This window comes from Girardinichthys multiradiatus, chromosome 20, assembly GCF_021462225.1.
Source record: "Girardinichthys multiradiatus isolate DD_20200921_A chromosome 20, DD_fGirMul_XY1, whole genome shotgun sequence".
Lineage (NCBI taxonomy): Eukaryota > Metazoa > Chordata > Actinopteri > Cyprinodontiformes > Goodeidae > Girardinichthys > Girardinichthys multiradiatus.
In genome coordinates this window covers 28,142,430-28,159,128 of record NC_061812.1, presented here as the reverse complement: position 1 = coordinate 28,159,128, position 16,699 = coordinate 28,142,430, and positions in this window count along the sequence as shown.

Here is a 16,699-nt window from a genome sequence, read left to right as displayed (position 1 = left end):
TCTGATTGAGCTTGTGCTATTTTGCAGATAAGAATTGTGTTAGTTTCCAGATGTGCAAAGCTGGTAGAGACATAACCTAAAAGGCCTGCAGCTGTAATTCCAGGAAAGGTTTGACTTAGGAGGTCTAATTATACATGCATGTCAGACTTTTAAAATTTGTATTTGTAAAAACTAAAAAAAAAAAAACTATTAATTTCTTTTTACATACTGGTTATGCATTACTTTGTGCAGGTCTGTCACATGACAATAAAACATATTAGATTTCTCCATTGTACTGGGACAAAATGTAAAGAGCGGTCAAGGGATTTAGATACTTCCCCTGTCCCAAGTTTATAACAAGCAAGCCTGCATGTCATCAGATAACCAATTTAGAGTCTGCCACGTGTGCATTTAACAGTGCATTGCCAAAACATGAGTCCAAGAGTTTTGTCATTGATACTAACATTTACTGTGGTGGATGGAAAAGCAAATTAAAGCCAAGTTCCGGCTGAAAATAGCACAACGTTAAAGGAAAACCATATCTGGGAAGCAATAAAAAAATGTCCTTGTTGTTTTCTTGTTTTTGTAGATCTAATTTTTTAAGAAACTACAAAAAAATATTACAGTCATAATCCTCACGAAAAGCTTCCCCCCCCCCCAAAAAAAGAACCAGCCAACATGCTGTGATCTCTCGTTGGAAAACATTTTCCTCCTGCTCTACACACAGTTAGCACAAACACAACAACTAGACAGGCACAATTTCAGGTTTTGTAAATGCATCACACATAAGAGATCATAAAGGTAGTACCGTTGTACGTTGTTCTGCGTTTACCGAAAAGAGTTAAATAGCAAAAAGTATCATTTGTTTTTGAGGAGTCAGTTAAGATAAAAATATTATGGGTCTGTACAACCGTTGTGTTGACAGTACATACACTACGACTCCTACCATGTGTTGGTGCACTGCCTAAGATCATGGAGGCACAATTTTTTGAGCCAAGATAAAACATTAAACACCAAACATTAGCTAGTTTTTCAAGCATACCTTTTAATGTATGATTAATTTGCTGTAAATTGTGCCCCAAGTGGTCGTTTAAAAAAAAGCTGTATGTTTGGTGTAGATGATATTTGCTCCATGTTTATTTTGTAAAACCTAAGGCAAATCAAAATTTCAGCATAACCAATTTAAACATAACCAAAAGGATGCTTGTTTTATATTAACATTTTATATTGTCAGTGCCCTATTATTTACGCATTGTGCATTTACACAACGTGTTATGTTTGAAGAGAGGTCTTCCTCAGATTTCACATTTCCCCTTAAGGAATTGCTTCTCTCCAGGTCCCTTCAAATCCCCTCACAGAACCTTAGGTCAAGTCTAGAAACCACCTTTTCCTACATATGGAGTCCTGGGATTTTCCAAAAATTAGAAGCATATGACCTTGCTAAGTTGTTTTGCTGAAAGATTTTGTATTAATGGACTTTAGACAAAAATTCAGAATGAAAGACTCACCTTCACCGCCTCCACCTTCCAATGACTCTTCTGTGCGTATCCCGGCCTTCCAATCAGCATCCTGTCCGCCTAATTCTCCATCCAAACACCTTCCGACGCCTTGCTTTTAAAGGACCTTCAGCTGTGTTCATCCTCGCTTGCCAGCGGAGCTCATCCCTCCTCCACCCCACCTCCACCATCTTCCTTCATATCTACTCCTGGTTTCCTAGCTCCCTGGCCGCCAATCCACCACCAGTGTCAGATCAGGGGGAAAAGACATCTCTAAATCCAAGCCTTACAAATGATCATCTTAGCTCATGTCATTTTCAGCATTCATGTCTTCCTCCAAGGTCCGAGCGCCAAAGAAATAACCATGTAATTTCATAACATTAAAACCTTTCTAATTGCCATCCCTTTTTCTTTGTGACTCTTTTCATATTGAAATACCTGTTCATGTCAGACGCTTTGCTTATGAATAATCTTAGTTTGTTAATATACAGTTTAAAAAAGCTGTAAAATAATTCACAATTATTTGCATATTTTAATATTGACTTGATAGTGTCAAACCTTAAGTGTGTGTCTTTTATTTAATGTAATTAAGACATTTTTCTGAAAGATAGTAATTTGAAAATAGTCATAACAGTTAACAGAGTATTAGTTGCAGTGATTGGTGATATTTTTAGAGTTAGGAGAGAACTCTAACATTTATAGAAGGTGTAGAAATGTTTTTTAGAATCCATTCCTCTTTTTAGTATAATGCCACACAGCTTCTCTCATGTCACTCCAACTCCGCTACTGAAAAAAAACCTGTATGTTTGTGGTGGATGATATTTGCTCCATTTTTCATTTTGGAAAACCTGAGGCAAATCAAAATTTTAGCCATGCAGGAGCAGAGAGAACATACAAAGTCCTGCACAGAAAGGCCTGCAGTGGTAGGGCTTACGAAATAGGACCCCAGAATGCAGACGAGCAGGCAGCGTAATGGTAAGTGAAAAAAAAAAGTTTTAATCAACAAAAATTCACTCACAGATGAGGCAGGAACAAAACAGAAACAGGCTGGCTAGACAGGCATGGCATGGTCCAAAAAGCAAGACATGAGCATGATCTGTAAACATGTACCTGACTGTTGTGAAGTGCCTTGAGACAACATGTGTTGTGAATTGGCGCTATATAAATAAAACTGAATTGAAATTGAATTGAATTGAACATGATTTGAGAATGTTTCCGCGAGGAATAAACAGAACAGGTGTGTATATATGGAGAGTGAACCAGGTGAAGCAAGACAGATTAACTAGGTGCAGGTGAACCGAATAAACTTAATTGACAGGAGAGAACAAAGGTGACTGAGCAAAACAGGAATTCATGAATACAAACTAATAGAAATCAAACTAGAAAAACATGAAACCAAAGCATAACCAGATAACGCAATCCAAAAAAACAACTAAGCAAAACATGAATACAAAAACTAAAGCATGACCAGGAAAACAAAGAGAAACATGATTCAAAAATCTAACAAGAATAATAATAATAATAATAAACAGAAGAACGATTCAAAACTTCAACTGTCAAAAACATATAAAGAAAAAAACCGAAACCAAAAACCAAACAACCCCAAATCATAACATGCAGAGTTTGGGTTTGAGCTTGAGACCTTCGAGACCACAGTTCTGCAAACCATCACAACACTTTGTCATTCCTGTATCAGCTTTTATAGTGTGAAGATACAGATAATAGATACCTTCAAGATTTTAAGTAGAAAGCGCTAAAATCAGAAATGCATAAAAAGGCCTTTAATGATCTCATCAGCAACAATCAATAATAAAACTGTTGAGATGGTGCCAAAGTATAAACACCTAGGGTTGGTTATTAATGACAAATTGCGTTTTAAGCGACAAGTGGTGTCAGTGGCCAAAAAGTCCCACCAGTGTATGCATTTTATCGAAAGCTTCACACTTTAATATAAATAGTTTTTATGAGGATGTTTTATTTTTGCATTACTGAGTCTGTTTTTACCTTTATTCTATCTGCTGGCACTAGTCACTTTCAGTTAAAAACAAGAATCGTCTCTAAGGTATTGTATATGGTAAAATTGCTGGCCCACCCCTGATTGAACCTTGTGACAATTACCACACCAGATGCCTACTGAAGGCTAAAATCATCTTAGCTGACTGCAGACATCCCTTATGAGGAACATTTTCCTTGGTAAGTTCAGGAAGGATGTACAGGATACTACGGTGTAGAATGAACAGATAAAAAAAACCCTTTTATTTCTGCTGCTGTCAGCTTGGTGAACTCGACGATGTGAGCATGAACTCGGACGTTTTTTTCTTTTAATGTTGTTGTTGTGTGCTTGTTTTATATGTGACTGTTATCTGCACAAAAATGCCCATCAGGTATTATAAAGTTTACATTGATCTTAATCCAAACATAACCAAAAATATGTTTTTTATATAAACATTCACAAAGCATTAACTAGATAGTTTCTTAATGAGCTTCGGTAATATCATGAACATGCTATTGGTAGATAACTGCATTCCTGTTGAGTATAAATAGACTCCTGATAGTACAATTGTAAAATTCTTTATTAAGTGTCTCTTACACAAGAAAAGGCATTACATTACTCTGGAGGTGAAGCTATGAAGAAACAGGGTCAATGAAAACAACAAAACCTTTTTTGTCTTTTAAATCAGTTCTGTAAAATGTGCACATCCATAGATGAGGAAGGCTTTATTAGGAGTCTATGAAACACTGCTATGAACATTTTATTGAAAACAACCTAAAATAATGTGCATCATGGGAATCTAACTGTCAGCTGTTTAGATGACTGTGATAATGGCAGCATGTCAGATGTTATGAACGTGCCTGAACTTCACACCTTCAAGAGGGATCAACTATCTCACTGAATTTTGAGACATCTGCAAGAACTGCATCCGTCCGTGAAGCTTTTTTAGTTTGCATGACATGTCTGACTGAACATACTCAGTTTTCACTAGAATCTATTCAATACACCGTCTTCATGTGCTGATACAAGATTTCCATTTTTATTATTTTACAAAAACAATGCCTGTTGTTCATGACGTTTTCTATATATAACATTAGCAGTGCATTAAGCCAAACTTTTTTCTGAGTCCCCTTTAATCTTGAATTAAGTCACATAAAGTGTAACTTTATTCATGACATCTGTCCTGTTCTTAAAACTTTGACCATCCAGTGCTGTCAGAAAGTATTGACACCTCATACAGTTTTTCAACATTAGTTACATTACAGATTTATCACAACAGAGGTGGTAATTCTTTTACCGAAGCCCTACACGCATTGCCTCCATAATAACAAAAACAGCTTTTTAGAAATAGCCTTTTTATTGCGAGGAGCTTGTTAATCCTGTATTCCCACCCATGCCATTATATTTTTGTGACTCACCCTTGGCAGAAATAACCTCAGATCCTCCTGGGTATGTCTCTACAAGCTTGGCACACTTGTTTTTGGCCAATTTGTTTCTATTTTTCTTGTCTGCAGATCCTCTTAAACTCAACCGGTCTTAGATGGGAAGCGTTGGTAGGGAGTCGTTCTAGAACTTTGTAGAGTTGTTAAACTGGACTTAAGTCTGGGCTCTGGCTGGGCCACTCAAGGATTTTGTCAGACTGCTCCTGTTGCTACTTGTTTGTTATATTGGCTGTGTGCTTTGAGTCATTACAGTGTTGGAAGATGAATCGTCACTTTAGTTGGAAGGTCTAGAGCACTCATGCCCCGGTTTCCTTGAAGAATTTTTCTATATATGCCTTCTATGTAGACTAGCCATCCAGATACTACTGAATAAACATATCCCCACAGCATGATGCTGTCACCCCTATGCTTCACTGTAGGGATAGCGTTAGCGACATGATGAGCAGTGCCTGTTTTTCTCCAGACAAGTTCAGGTCAAGAAGGTCTATTTTAGCTAAGTTCAGACCAGATAATTTTGTTTCTCCTGCTCTGCAATCTCTAAGGTGCTTTTCTGGCTAAATTCAACTGAGCTGTCATGTGCCTTTTAGTGAGAAGTGGTGTCTGTCTGGCCACTCTACCTTAAAGTTCTGGATGGTGGACTGGACCCATTGGATGGTTCGCTTATTTCTAAAAGGGATTTCTGATTGCCTTTCTGACCAAGGCCCTTCATGTCATACTCTAAAGACTCTTGAAGTCCCCAGTCCTACAAAGGATTCTGGTTATTCCAGACTTCTTCCATTTTTAAATAACAGAGACCACAGTGCTTCTCAAGATAGTTGACATTGTCGAATCTTTTTGTATCCTTCACTGGATTTGCTGGATGATGATCAAATCAGATGCACCTGAGTTCAATTTTGAACAGTATATACTGTATATGCAGAGGGTGTTAATACTTATGAAGTATTATTTTGAAATATTTAAATGTACATTTTTGTAAATCAACCAAATTACTCGAAAGCACGTTTTGACTTTGTCATTAAAGGTTGTTTTGTGCAGATGTCTACACTGTACTAATACCTGTACTTTAAATTTGTACTTTTTAATCTGTACGTCTGTAATGTAAGAACATGTGAAAAAATGGAAGAGTTGTGAATATGTTTTCGTAGCATTGTACTTGACATCCATACAGATGTGTTTTCTAGAAAGAAATAACAAAATTAAACCTACCATTTAAATTCTCTGCCTTAATTATTTAAAATATAGACAACAAAATCAGAAATAAAGGAGTTAAAAACACACACATTGTAGGCTACTGGTTTTGTGTACAAAGAGCTTTAACAAAAAGTTAAAAAAAAACAACTGCTTTGTAAATAGCAAAGCAGTCTGATAAACTGGCTCATCCATGCTTAAATATATCAAGAGGTCTAAATGTGAAATGTCTTTGTTAATGGCACTGAACCTAATGAGTCTGACTGGCGTGCCAAGCAGGAACAAGCCAAGAAAGTACAGTCAGGCTCCGGTCACTGGATGGCTACAACCTAATTATGTTCTAATCTCCAATGTCCCAGTTCGTCACCAGGATTACACATGGGAAGAAAATATCCCAGTTCTAGGATGGGAGGGAATTAAATGATCAGCACGTGAAGCAGGGGCTCATTTGGTCTCTGAGCTCCCTGATGATGTTATGGAAAATGAGATAGAAATGAAAGAGGTCATAATAATTAATAATACTTGTATAAATAGTGAATCCTCCAGATTGTCTGATCCATCACTGCTGGTATTCTTTAGTCAGTGAATTGAATTATACAATTTAGAAAAATAATAATGTGTGTGCTTTTTGTGCATTGTCATCTCTAACTGATCCAGCCCTGCCTTACTTCTCCATTAGTGTAATGTCAGCTCCAAATATCCTAGTGTCTCATGTTCTAAGTCTGTGACCCAGAACAAAAGATCCAGGTTGTGCCACTAGTCACTAGTTTGACAGTGAACCAGTCCAGTGATATAATCTGCAAAACGTTTCTGCACGCATATTCAATTCAGTCAGTCAGTCATTTTCTACCGCTTATTCCATAGTGGGTCACGGGGCCGGTGCCTATCTCCAGCAGTCTATGGGCGAGATATTCAATTCAATTCAAAAATACTTTATTAATCCCAAAGGGAAATTGAAATATTGTTATATTTCAATATAACAAATATTAATAATAAATATTAATAATAACAAATAACCTAATAATGAAATATTGTTCTGGGTCACAGATCTAGAACATGAGACACTAGGATCTTTGGAGCTGACATTACACTAATGGAAATATCTAATACCACATGGCCTGCACATACAGCAGTCACTGCAGACCTCACCTGACAGATGTGAACCAGATACATTTAAAATAAAGTAAAATGCTAAAAAGGACAAAATGCTAAATTTTGCTATTTAAGTTTGGGACATCATATATACTTCTCTGTGGGGAAGTAAACATCTTTCATAGAAAAAGATGTAGGGTCCTGGGATTTTCAAAAATATGAGAAGCATTTGGCCTTGCTAAGTTGTTTTGCTCAAAGATTTTGTATTAATACCTGTCAGTTCATGTCAGACCCTTATATGAATAATCTTATTTTGTTAATTTACAAATTTAAAAAGCTGTAAAATAATTTGTAATTATTTTCTTATTTTAATATTGACTTGATAGTGTCAAACCTTAAATGTGTGTCTTTTATTTAATGACATGATGAAACGTTTTTAAAAGATAGTCATTTTAAAATAGTCATAACAGTTATATTAGTAACAGTGATTGGTGACATTTTTACAACTAGGAGAAAACTGACATTTATACAAGGTGTAGACATTTTTTTAGAATCTCTTTTTAGTATATTACCACACAGCTTCTGTCATGTCACTCCAACTCTGCCACTGATTGGCTAATCAGTATGTTGTGACGACTCCTCCCTCAGAAGTGTATCCTGCCACAGCAGCTTGGTAACTTAGACTGATTTTTAGAATCCATCAACAATTGTTTTTGTTCAGCAGAGAGGTTCGATTACCCTTTCAAGTTTCAGTTGCTTTATTCTTTTTGTGTGTTTGTTTGCATTGTCTGTTATGCTTGGTTTATCTGTAATGTAAAGTTGTACAAGATTCCAGACGTGTGCTCAGTGTCAATTAGATTTTTTCTTTCAGCACTTTGACCTTCATATTTATTGTGGTTCGGTAAGTGATCTAAAGTAGGAATCTACATGCATTGAAAGCCCAATGTCAGATGAGACCAGCACCACCTGCAATCACAGACTGACCTTGGCAGACAGAACCGCTGTTGGAGCAAAAAGTAAGGCAGTTTTACAGTAATAATTTGGATGCTAAAAGGATCAAAGGTTGCTTTGAATCTTGGTTTTACCTCCTCTCTCAGATTAAAGTATGTATCAGGTTTTAATAAGTTTATACATTACATATTAAACTTTACTTTCCTGGATTTAAAACTGTCCCATTTAAAGTGCTTCACAGTAATCAAAACATACAATATAAAACATTAACATTAGCTGTCCTTCATTAAAAGTGTTATTTAATCTTTGAATTGATGCTGAATAAATTTGAATTCTGAACAATCTATAGAAATTTCCTGAATGTTCTTCATGTTTTCAGTTCTGGCATGCATACAATGTAAGATTAGTAACTTTGTACATTGCATCTCAAATCATAAATAATAGCTCTGCACATGGCTGGGCCTCTGCAGCTTCTCAAACGACAGCTACAGTGAACATCTGAGCAGCGGCGAACCTTTAAACTCAGATTCTTCAAGTACAAGGATACCTTCCTCAAGTGCATTCCTGAAACTGTACAGAGCCCATTAAACTGCAGCACAGCCCGTGTTGAAATGTAATCACTCCAAGGAAAATGCTATTGACATGCCTGATACCTGTAAAGCAACTTCATACAAGAACCAATAAAACCTGATCTGTTTACACTCTCTTTTCTCCTCTTGACCCTGTTTGTTTACCATTCCCCAGGCACAATTTGTAACATAGAAACAACTGACTGGGGGGAGAAGAACTAGTTAAATCCACCACTGAGAAAAAAAACCTCCTCTAGTCTCTGTGTTTTCTAAAATAGTGCAGAATTATATCTAACTTAAACAAAAATACCGTAATTCTAATGTTGATGATCCTTGGATGTTAGGTTGACCCAACAGCTGTTTGTTCAGCCTGCGGTTGATCCATAGATGGAAGAAAGCTGTATTTCTGTCTGGAAAAAGTAGTTACAAGTATTAATGGCTTCAAAATTGAGCACAATGAAACCGGGATCCTCCTACAGAAGACATAATGATGTAAGAACAAAGTGACAAAATGACGTAAGGACAAAGAGTCTGGTGACAAAAGGAGTCAATGAAAACAAAATGTAAACTTACAGGTGAAGCATAATGAGAGTAAGACTTAGTACCAGGAACCAGAATGAGTGTAACAGAAGAAACCAAGAAGCCTAACCGAGGAGTGGAGGTTCACATTGAAAGCAGGTGAGAGTCTAATCGGAGGAATGCAAAACAACCAGGGGAGTATACAGAGCAGGGAAACTAATGGAAGATGAGAGAAACAAGAAAGGAACTGAGCATAAAGGAATGAAGACCTTAACAATAATAAACAAGCATATAATAAACACATAAAAATTATCAGATCATTGAAAGAATTAACATGAACTTAGAATTATCATGAACAAACCAAACCATGTAGGGGTGCACCGATTACAGTTTTCTGGCCGATCACCGATTACGATCTTTAAAAAGCCGGATCTGCCGACTCTGATTTTGGCCGATACCATTTTTTTTCATATATTTATTTTTATAACTGACGCTGTCAGGTGTTATAAGGTCACAATCCACCTTTAAAGTTCCAATCTTATTTTATTGAAAAACACTGAACAATACCCCTAACTGTACAAAAAGAAACAAAACTTGTGCAACAGGTCAGACGAGTAGATAAGATTGGTGGATCTTATTTGGGGGTGTAACATGTGAAAACATGCTGTAAACATTAGCTGACATGTCAGTTGCCTTATACTTTCAGTTGACATATTAAAATGGGTGTGTTGATAGCGATGAGATTTGCAGAAACTAAACTATATTGTTCTGGGCACCAGCTCTGTAAACTAAGCGCAGGCTGTACATTGTGAATTAAGCTCCTGCAAGATACAGTAGAAGTAGTGGAGATGCAGTGAAGCAATCAGGAGATATGTTGAGGACAAATAATCACAATGTTTAAAGTAGCTGAAGTCTTTGAGCCTGTCAGAGGGGAACCAGCAGAATCCTGACCCTATCAAGGGGGTTCTTATCTGTTTTTACTGTTTATTGCAGTCTTAGTCCGATTCAAGGTTAGGGGACTTAAATTATATTGTAAATGTACATTAAAGGGGACATATGCTTATAAATGCTTCATTTTCACAATTAAATAATTCAGTTGTGGTCTATATAAAGTTGAACTGCAATGCTTTGGTCTGAATTCCTTGTTATTGTAGCCCCACAGGCACCTTTTTTACCCCAGTTCTGAGGTGCGTTTAAGAGTTATTCACTTGCAGCCCCGGCGTACAATAAAAATGGCGGATATGCGAAATTGGTTAGCCGGCTGTCCATGACCTGTTCTGCAGCAAATACTGTGACATAACAGTTTAAATAGAAGAAACTGAACAGACAGAAAAATATGACCTAAACTGAATATAAAGATATTCACGCAGCACTTGGAGAGACCAAGACTTAATTTTTCTGCCATCCTACAGACTCCAAGTAAACAAAAAAATGTAATTAAGGGCTAAAAAAGTGGATTTTATATCCCCTGCACTGTGTGTTGCAGTTTCTGTTGGTTTCATGCTTGTATTGAATTTAGTGCGTATAATCATATGTCTCCTACTGTAGTAGTAGTATGCCCCAGTTTCTACATCCAGTATATTGATCTGCACTTTGCCACCTCACCATGGTAACAGTTTGGAGAGGACAGTCTGTTTGTGTCAGTGTTCAAGAAAACTTATTAATGTTGGATTTGCCTCAGGTTGGATGAGTAACCTAGCTTTAACATCCTACACATACATCATTTCATCTTGTAAGACATGATTTCGGTACACCTGGTAAAGATGTGTGTAAAGCCTTAAAATAAATTAATCTATTATTATGGTGGCATGATTTTTTAATTGAAGAACATTTATTCAGAGGGGAAGAATTACCTGCCACTTCAAATGCTTGCAGCACCTGGCAAAAATATGCACAAAAATATAAAACTTTTTGACGGCGACCAATTTTATTGGGATTTTATATGATTAACCAAATAAAGTAGTGCATCATTATAGACTGTGAGGAAAACGATACATGGGTTTAAAAAAATGTCGAAACAAAAAAAAATTGTGGCATGCATTTATATGTGAGTCAATACTTAGAACCACCATTTTTGCTGCAATGAGAACTGCATGTGTTTTGGGCTCTCTCAGTCAGCTTGATGCATCTCGAGACTGAGGTTTTCGCTTATTCTTCTTTGCAAAATAACTCAATCTTAGTCAGAAAGGATGGAATGGATGGAAAGCATTTGTCAACATTACTTTTCAAATCTTCCCAGAGATTTTCTATTGGATCTATGTCTGGATTTTTACTGGGTCAGTCTCTTGTCACACTGACTGTTTGCACACTGCAAGCTGGACTTCTGGTTTTGTTTTGACATTGACTTTCATGTTTCCACTCTTCTGTAATCACCAGAATTGTGGGGTACATGACCAGTTGTCCTGTGAACAGTTTCTCTTCAGCTCCTCCAGATTTAACGTGTTTTATTTGGCTGCCTCTCTTAATCTCTCATTGCTTCGTCCGCCAGTTAAGGTAGATGGTAATGTCTTGGTATGTTTGCAGTTGTGCTATACTCTTTATATTTTCAGATGATGGATTGGACAGTGCTCAATGACATGTTCAAAGATTGGGATTGGGTTTTATAACCTAACTCTGCTTTAAACTTTTCGACAGCTTTCTCCCTGACCTATCCGTTGTGTTACCTGGTCTTCATGATGCTGTTTGTTCAACATCGTTCTCCAACAAATCTTTGAGACTTTCACATAACAGCTGGATTCATATGGATTATAAATTACACATAGAACATTTTAAAATTAATTAAAGGGCCAAGATGTGCCTACTTGCCTAAAGGTGCCTATACCTGCAGTTCTATTAAAGGCACAGATCAGACTATATATCCTGTCAATGTAACTTCTGTCCTATGAGAGCTCTGCTGACACAATGTTTCACATGCAAACACTGCATCAAGCCTATGACGGGCCTCAAACAGTTAGCTGTGTACTAATGTTTGCTTCTGTCTTTATGTTTGACTCACATTTATCACATCTGCTCAAGGTGCTCTTCAGTGGAAAATCATTTAGTGGAAAATGACAAAAATATTAGCAAATTAATATTTGCCTCTTTTTCAAAACGCATTTTTAGATTTAAAGAAAATACTTTTGTTAAATATTGTCACATAAATATTGCTGTTAAATATCGGCACAATTTAAAAGTAAATGACATCATAGTTCTGTTTGTTATAGCTCTGCTAGAAGCCAAGAGCCAGTCTGCCGAACTGGCCCTTGGACTCTTGGCCTCTCCCAAATGATTGAAAGTGTGAAGTGTTACCTGCTCCTTAAGCTTTGATTTCAAGCATACCTGGCGACCAAATTAGGTCACATACCTCATCTCTGGTTCCAGGATCTGGATAGCCAGGTTCCCTCTGCATGTGGTGTCTGGGTGCAGTCCAAATAGCTGCACCAAATCTATTTCACATGTTCTGGCCCAGACAGTCATCCACACTCACGGTCTCTGTTGCCCCACTTCCTGTGTGAGCGAGCGTCAGATCCACCTCCCACTGCGCATGTGTGCCAGAGAACAACTGAAGCTGACAAGGATTTATTCAACACCCCAATGCAACCTTCTCATTTCATTGAATAAAATACCCCTACCCTTCTGTTTGTATCCACAGTCCAGCAAGCTGTCAGCACTTTAAGAATTTACCGTAGAAGCAGGATGCAGAGCTCTTAAGCATTCCTAAGTGCAACAAACACACATGCACACATGCAAATATTTAACGATAAACCAGAAGGGAGTGTAAACTCAACTATGGACACACAACTCAAAGTGGTCGAAATTAAAGGACTTCATTTACACATACAATTACCGCTAGATGTTCTAAAGACAATGCAAGTCAAATTTATTTCATACACAGGATAATCCAAAGTGCTTTTCATGAAAGTAAATGAGCAAACGCAAAGAAACAAATGAAAAAAACAACACGTAATTATTAGAAAACCTTATGCATCACATTCTTCTTAAAAAGTAGTAAGATCTTCCAGCCACACAGCCACTTTGTCTCTAAGTTTTATACAGCTTTGCAGCATCTTCTGAATTATTATTATTATTATACAGCAATTCTGAAAAAACCTGGTGCAGATCCCACTAACTTCAATAATCTTCGACCAATTTCTAATCTACCCTTCATCTCCACAATTCTAGAAAAAGTAGTAGCAACTCAACTTCACACATACTTATCTCATAACAACCTGTATGAACAGTTTCAATCTGGTTTCCACCCTCTCCAAAGTACAGAAACTGGTCTCATAAATGTCACCAATGACCTCCTCATGGCAGCTGACTCAGGCTTACTTTCCATCCTTATCCTCCTTGACCTCAGTGCAACATTTGACACCATTTGTCATGCCACCCTCCTCAATAGACTTTCCTCCATTGGTATTACTCAGACCCCTCTAAATTGGTTTAAATCATATCTCTCCCATCGCTCTCAATTTATTCAGCTAAAAACATTTTCTTCTCAGTCTTTTTCTGTCATTTTCAGTGTGCCCCAAGGCTCTGTCCTTGGGCCCCTTCTTTTCATAATCTACCACCTCGCCCTTGGCCATATTTTTCGGAAACACTATATCAGTTTCCACTGTTACGCGGATGATACCCAGCTCTATTTTTCCTGCAAACCCATTCCCAACGTTCCATCTACTTCCCTTACTGACTGTATGGCCGAAATAAAATCATGGTTTTCCACCAATCTACTCAAATTAAACAGTGAAAAAACCGAGGTTCTCCTAATTGGCACAAAAACCACATTATCCAAAACAAACAGTTTCTCCATTGATATTGACAACTGCTCTGTTTCCCCTTCGCCTCAGGTAAAGAGTTTGGGTGTCATCCTCAACAGTACTCTCTCTTTCCAATCTCACATTAATAACATGATCCGGTCCGCCTATTTTCATTTGCGAAATATCAGTCATCTTCGCCCCTCCCTCACTTAACATACTACTGCCATCCTCATTCATAGCCTCGTCACTTCTCGTCTTGGTTACTGCAATTCCTTCCTTTTCGGACTTCCACACAAATCTCTTCATAACCTTTAACTAGTTCAAAACTCAGCTGGCCGTATCATCTCTAGAACCCCTTCCTTCCATCACATCACTCCTGTTCTGTCAGAGCTCCACTGGCTCCCCATCAAGTTCCGTTTAGACTTTAAAATCCTTCTTCTCACTTTCAAGGTTGTCCATAATCTCGCTCCACCTTATCTATCCCATCTTCTCAACATTGCTACTCCCTCTCGCACTCTCAGATCGTCCTCCTCTATTCACCTGATTGTTCCCTCTGCCCGTCTCACCACCATGGGGGGTAGAGCTTTCAGCCGCTCTGCTCCTCGGCTCTGAAACTCTCTACCGCCTGATTTAAGGAACATAAATTCACTTTCACAATTCAAATCTTCACTAAAGTCTCACTTGTTAAGGACTGCCTTCTGCACTTGATTATTTCGCACTGTTACATTTTAACTGCTTGATTGCTGTGTTTTTATTTTATTTTTTATTTGTTCTTGTTTTTAATGTTGATTTGTATTCATTATCAGGTGACCTTGAGTGCCAGAAGGGCGCCTATTAAATAAAATGTATTATTATTTTATCTCACTGAGGACAAGTTGTCAGGCTTGAGCATATTCTTGTAACGATGAAGCAAATCAGCCAGAACCCAAAACGCAGCCAGACAAGAGAACGGTTCACCAAAAGATTTATTATTAAAATAATCTGGATGACCTTACAGGTTTGACCTTGGAGACATGGAAGGCGGGGTGCACACGCAATGAAGAAGGTAGACTGAGATGCACAGCTAGTGGGTTAATAACCTTGGCAATAGGAAACGGACCCACAAAACAGGGTGCCAACTTGCGATTCTCTACTTTGATGGGCAAATCCTTAGTGGATAACCACACCTTCTGACCCACCAGGTATCTTGGAGCTTGGGATCTGTGACGATATGCATTACGGGCATAGACAGCTGAGGTCTTGCAGAGAGACGCTCTGGCCTTTCTCCAGACTCTGAGACAACGACATGCTGTTAAATGGGCAGCAGGAACCTGGGTAGCCCCCTCCTGAACAGAAAGAATAGGCGGTTGATAGCCATAAACAACATGAAATGGTGACAGACCTGTGGCACTTGACGGTAATCCATTGATGGCGTACTCTACCCATGGTAAGTTCTGGGACCAGCGACTGGGAGCATTCATGCATAGGATGCGTAATTTGGTCTCGACCTCCTGATTCATCCTCTCTGTCTGGCCGTCCGTCTGAGGGTGAAAACCTGAAGAGAGACTGACGTCAATGCCGAGAAGGGTGCAAAACTCACCCCAGAAACGGGAAATTAATTGAGGTCCTCCATCTGAAACAATGTTGCGGGGAATGCCATGAAGTCTAAACATTTCTCGGACCATTACCTCAGCGAGAACAGGAGCTGAGGGAAACTTGCGGAGAGGAATGAGGTGGGTCATCTTGGAGAATCTGTCAACCACAGTGAGGAGTACAGTGTTGCCTTGAGAAGGAGGTAGGCCGGTGACAAAATCTATTGAGATGTGGGACCACGGTCGATGTGGAATAGGTAGAGGCCTTAGTAGACCGGCTGGAGGGCGTCTAGAGGGCTTTACTCTGGAGCAGGTGGCACACTCTGACACAAACTCTCGCGTGTCCTTTCTGAGTGTGGGCCACCAGAATCCTGACTGGACCACTGCCAGAGTCCTTGTAATACCTGGGTGACAGAAAAGTTTAGACCCATGACAGAACTGAAGGACTTTAGACACAATTTCTTCAGGAACATACAGAAGTCCCTTAGGACACTGAACTGGAGGTGGTTGTTTCTGATGACTCCTCTTGAGCAAGCTTTCGATACTGGTAAGAGCTAGCCTGGTCTTGGGGGAAAATATGTAGTCATGATCAACAGAATCAGAAGGACAGACAGAAAGCTGATGAAGTCTAGAAAGGGCATCTGGCTTGATGTTCTTGCTGCCAGGTCAATAGGCTAGGGTGAAGTTAAATCTACTAAAGAATAGTGCCCATCTAGCCTGGCGTGGGTTAAGTCTCTTGGCAGATTTGAGGTATTCCAGATTTTTATGGTCTGTCCACACAGTTAAAGGATGTGTGGACCCCTCAAACTAGTGCCTCAATTCCTCCAACGCCAACTTGATAACCAACAGTTCTCTGTTCCCAACATCATAGTTTCTCTCGGAGGTTGAGAGCCGGCGAGAAAAAAAGGCACAAGGATGTAACCTAGCATCATCTGCAAACTGTTGCGACAGGACTGCGCCGACCCCAGTGTCCGAGGCATCAACCTCCACAACAAAAGGGTTCGACGGATCTAGAAAACGCAGAATGGGAGCTGAGGTAAAGAGGCGTTTTAGCTTATCAAAGGCCTGTTTGGCTTCTGAGGACCATTTGAAGTGAGTCTTTATTGAAGTGAGTTGATGAAGAGGGGCAGCCACAGAACTATAATTCTTGATAAAACGGTGGT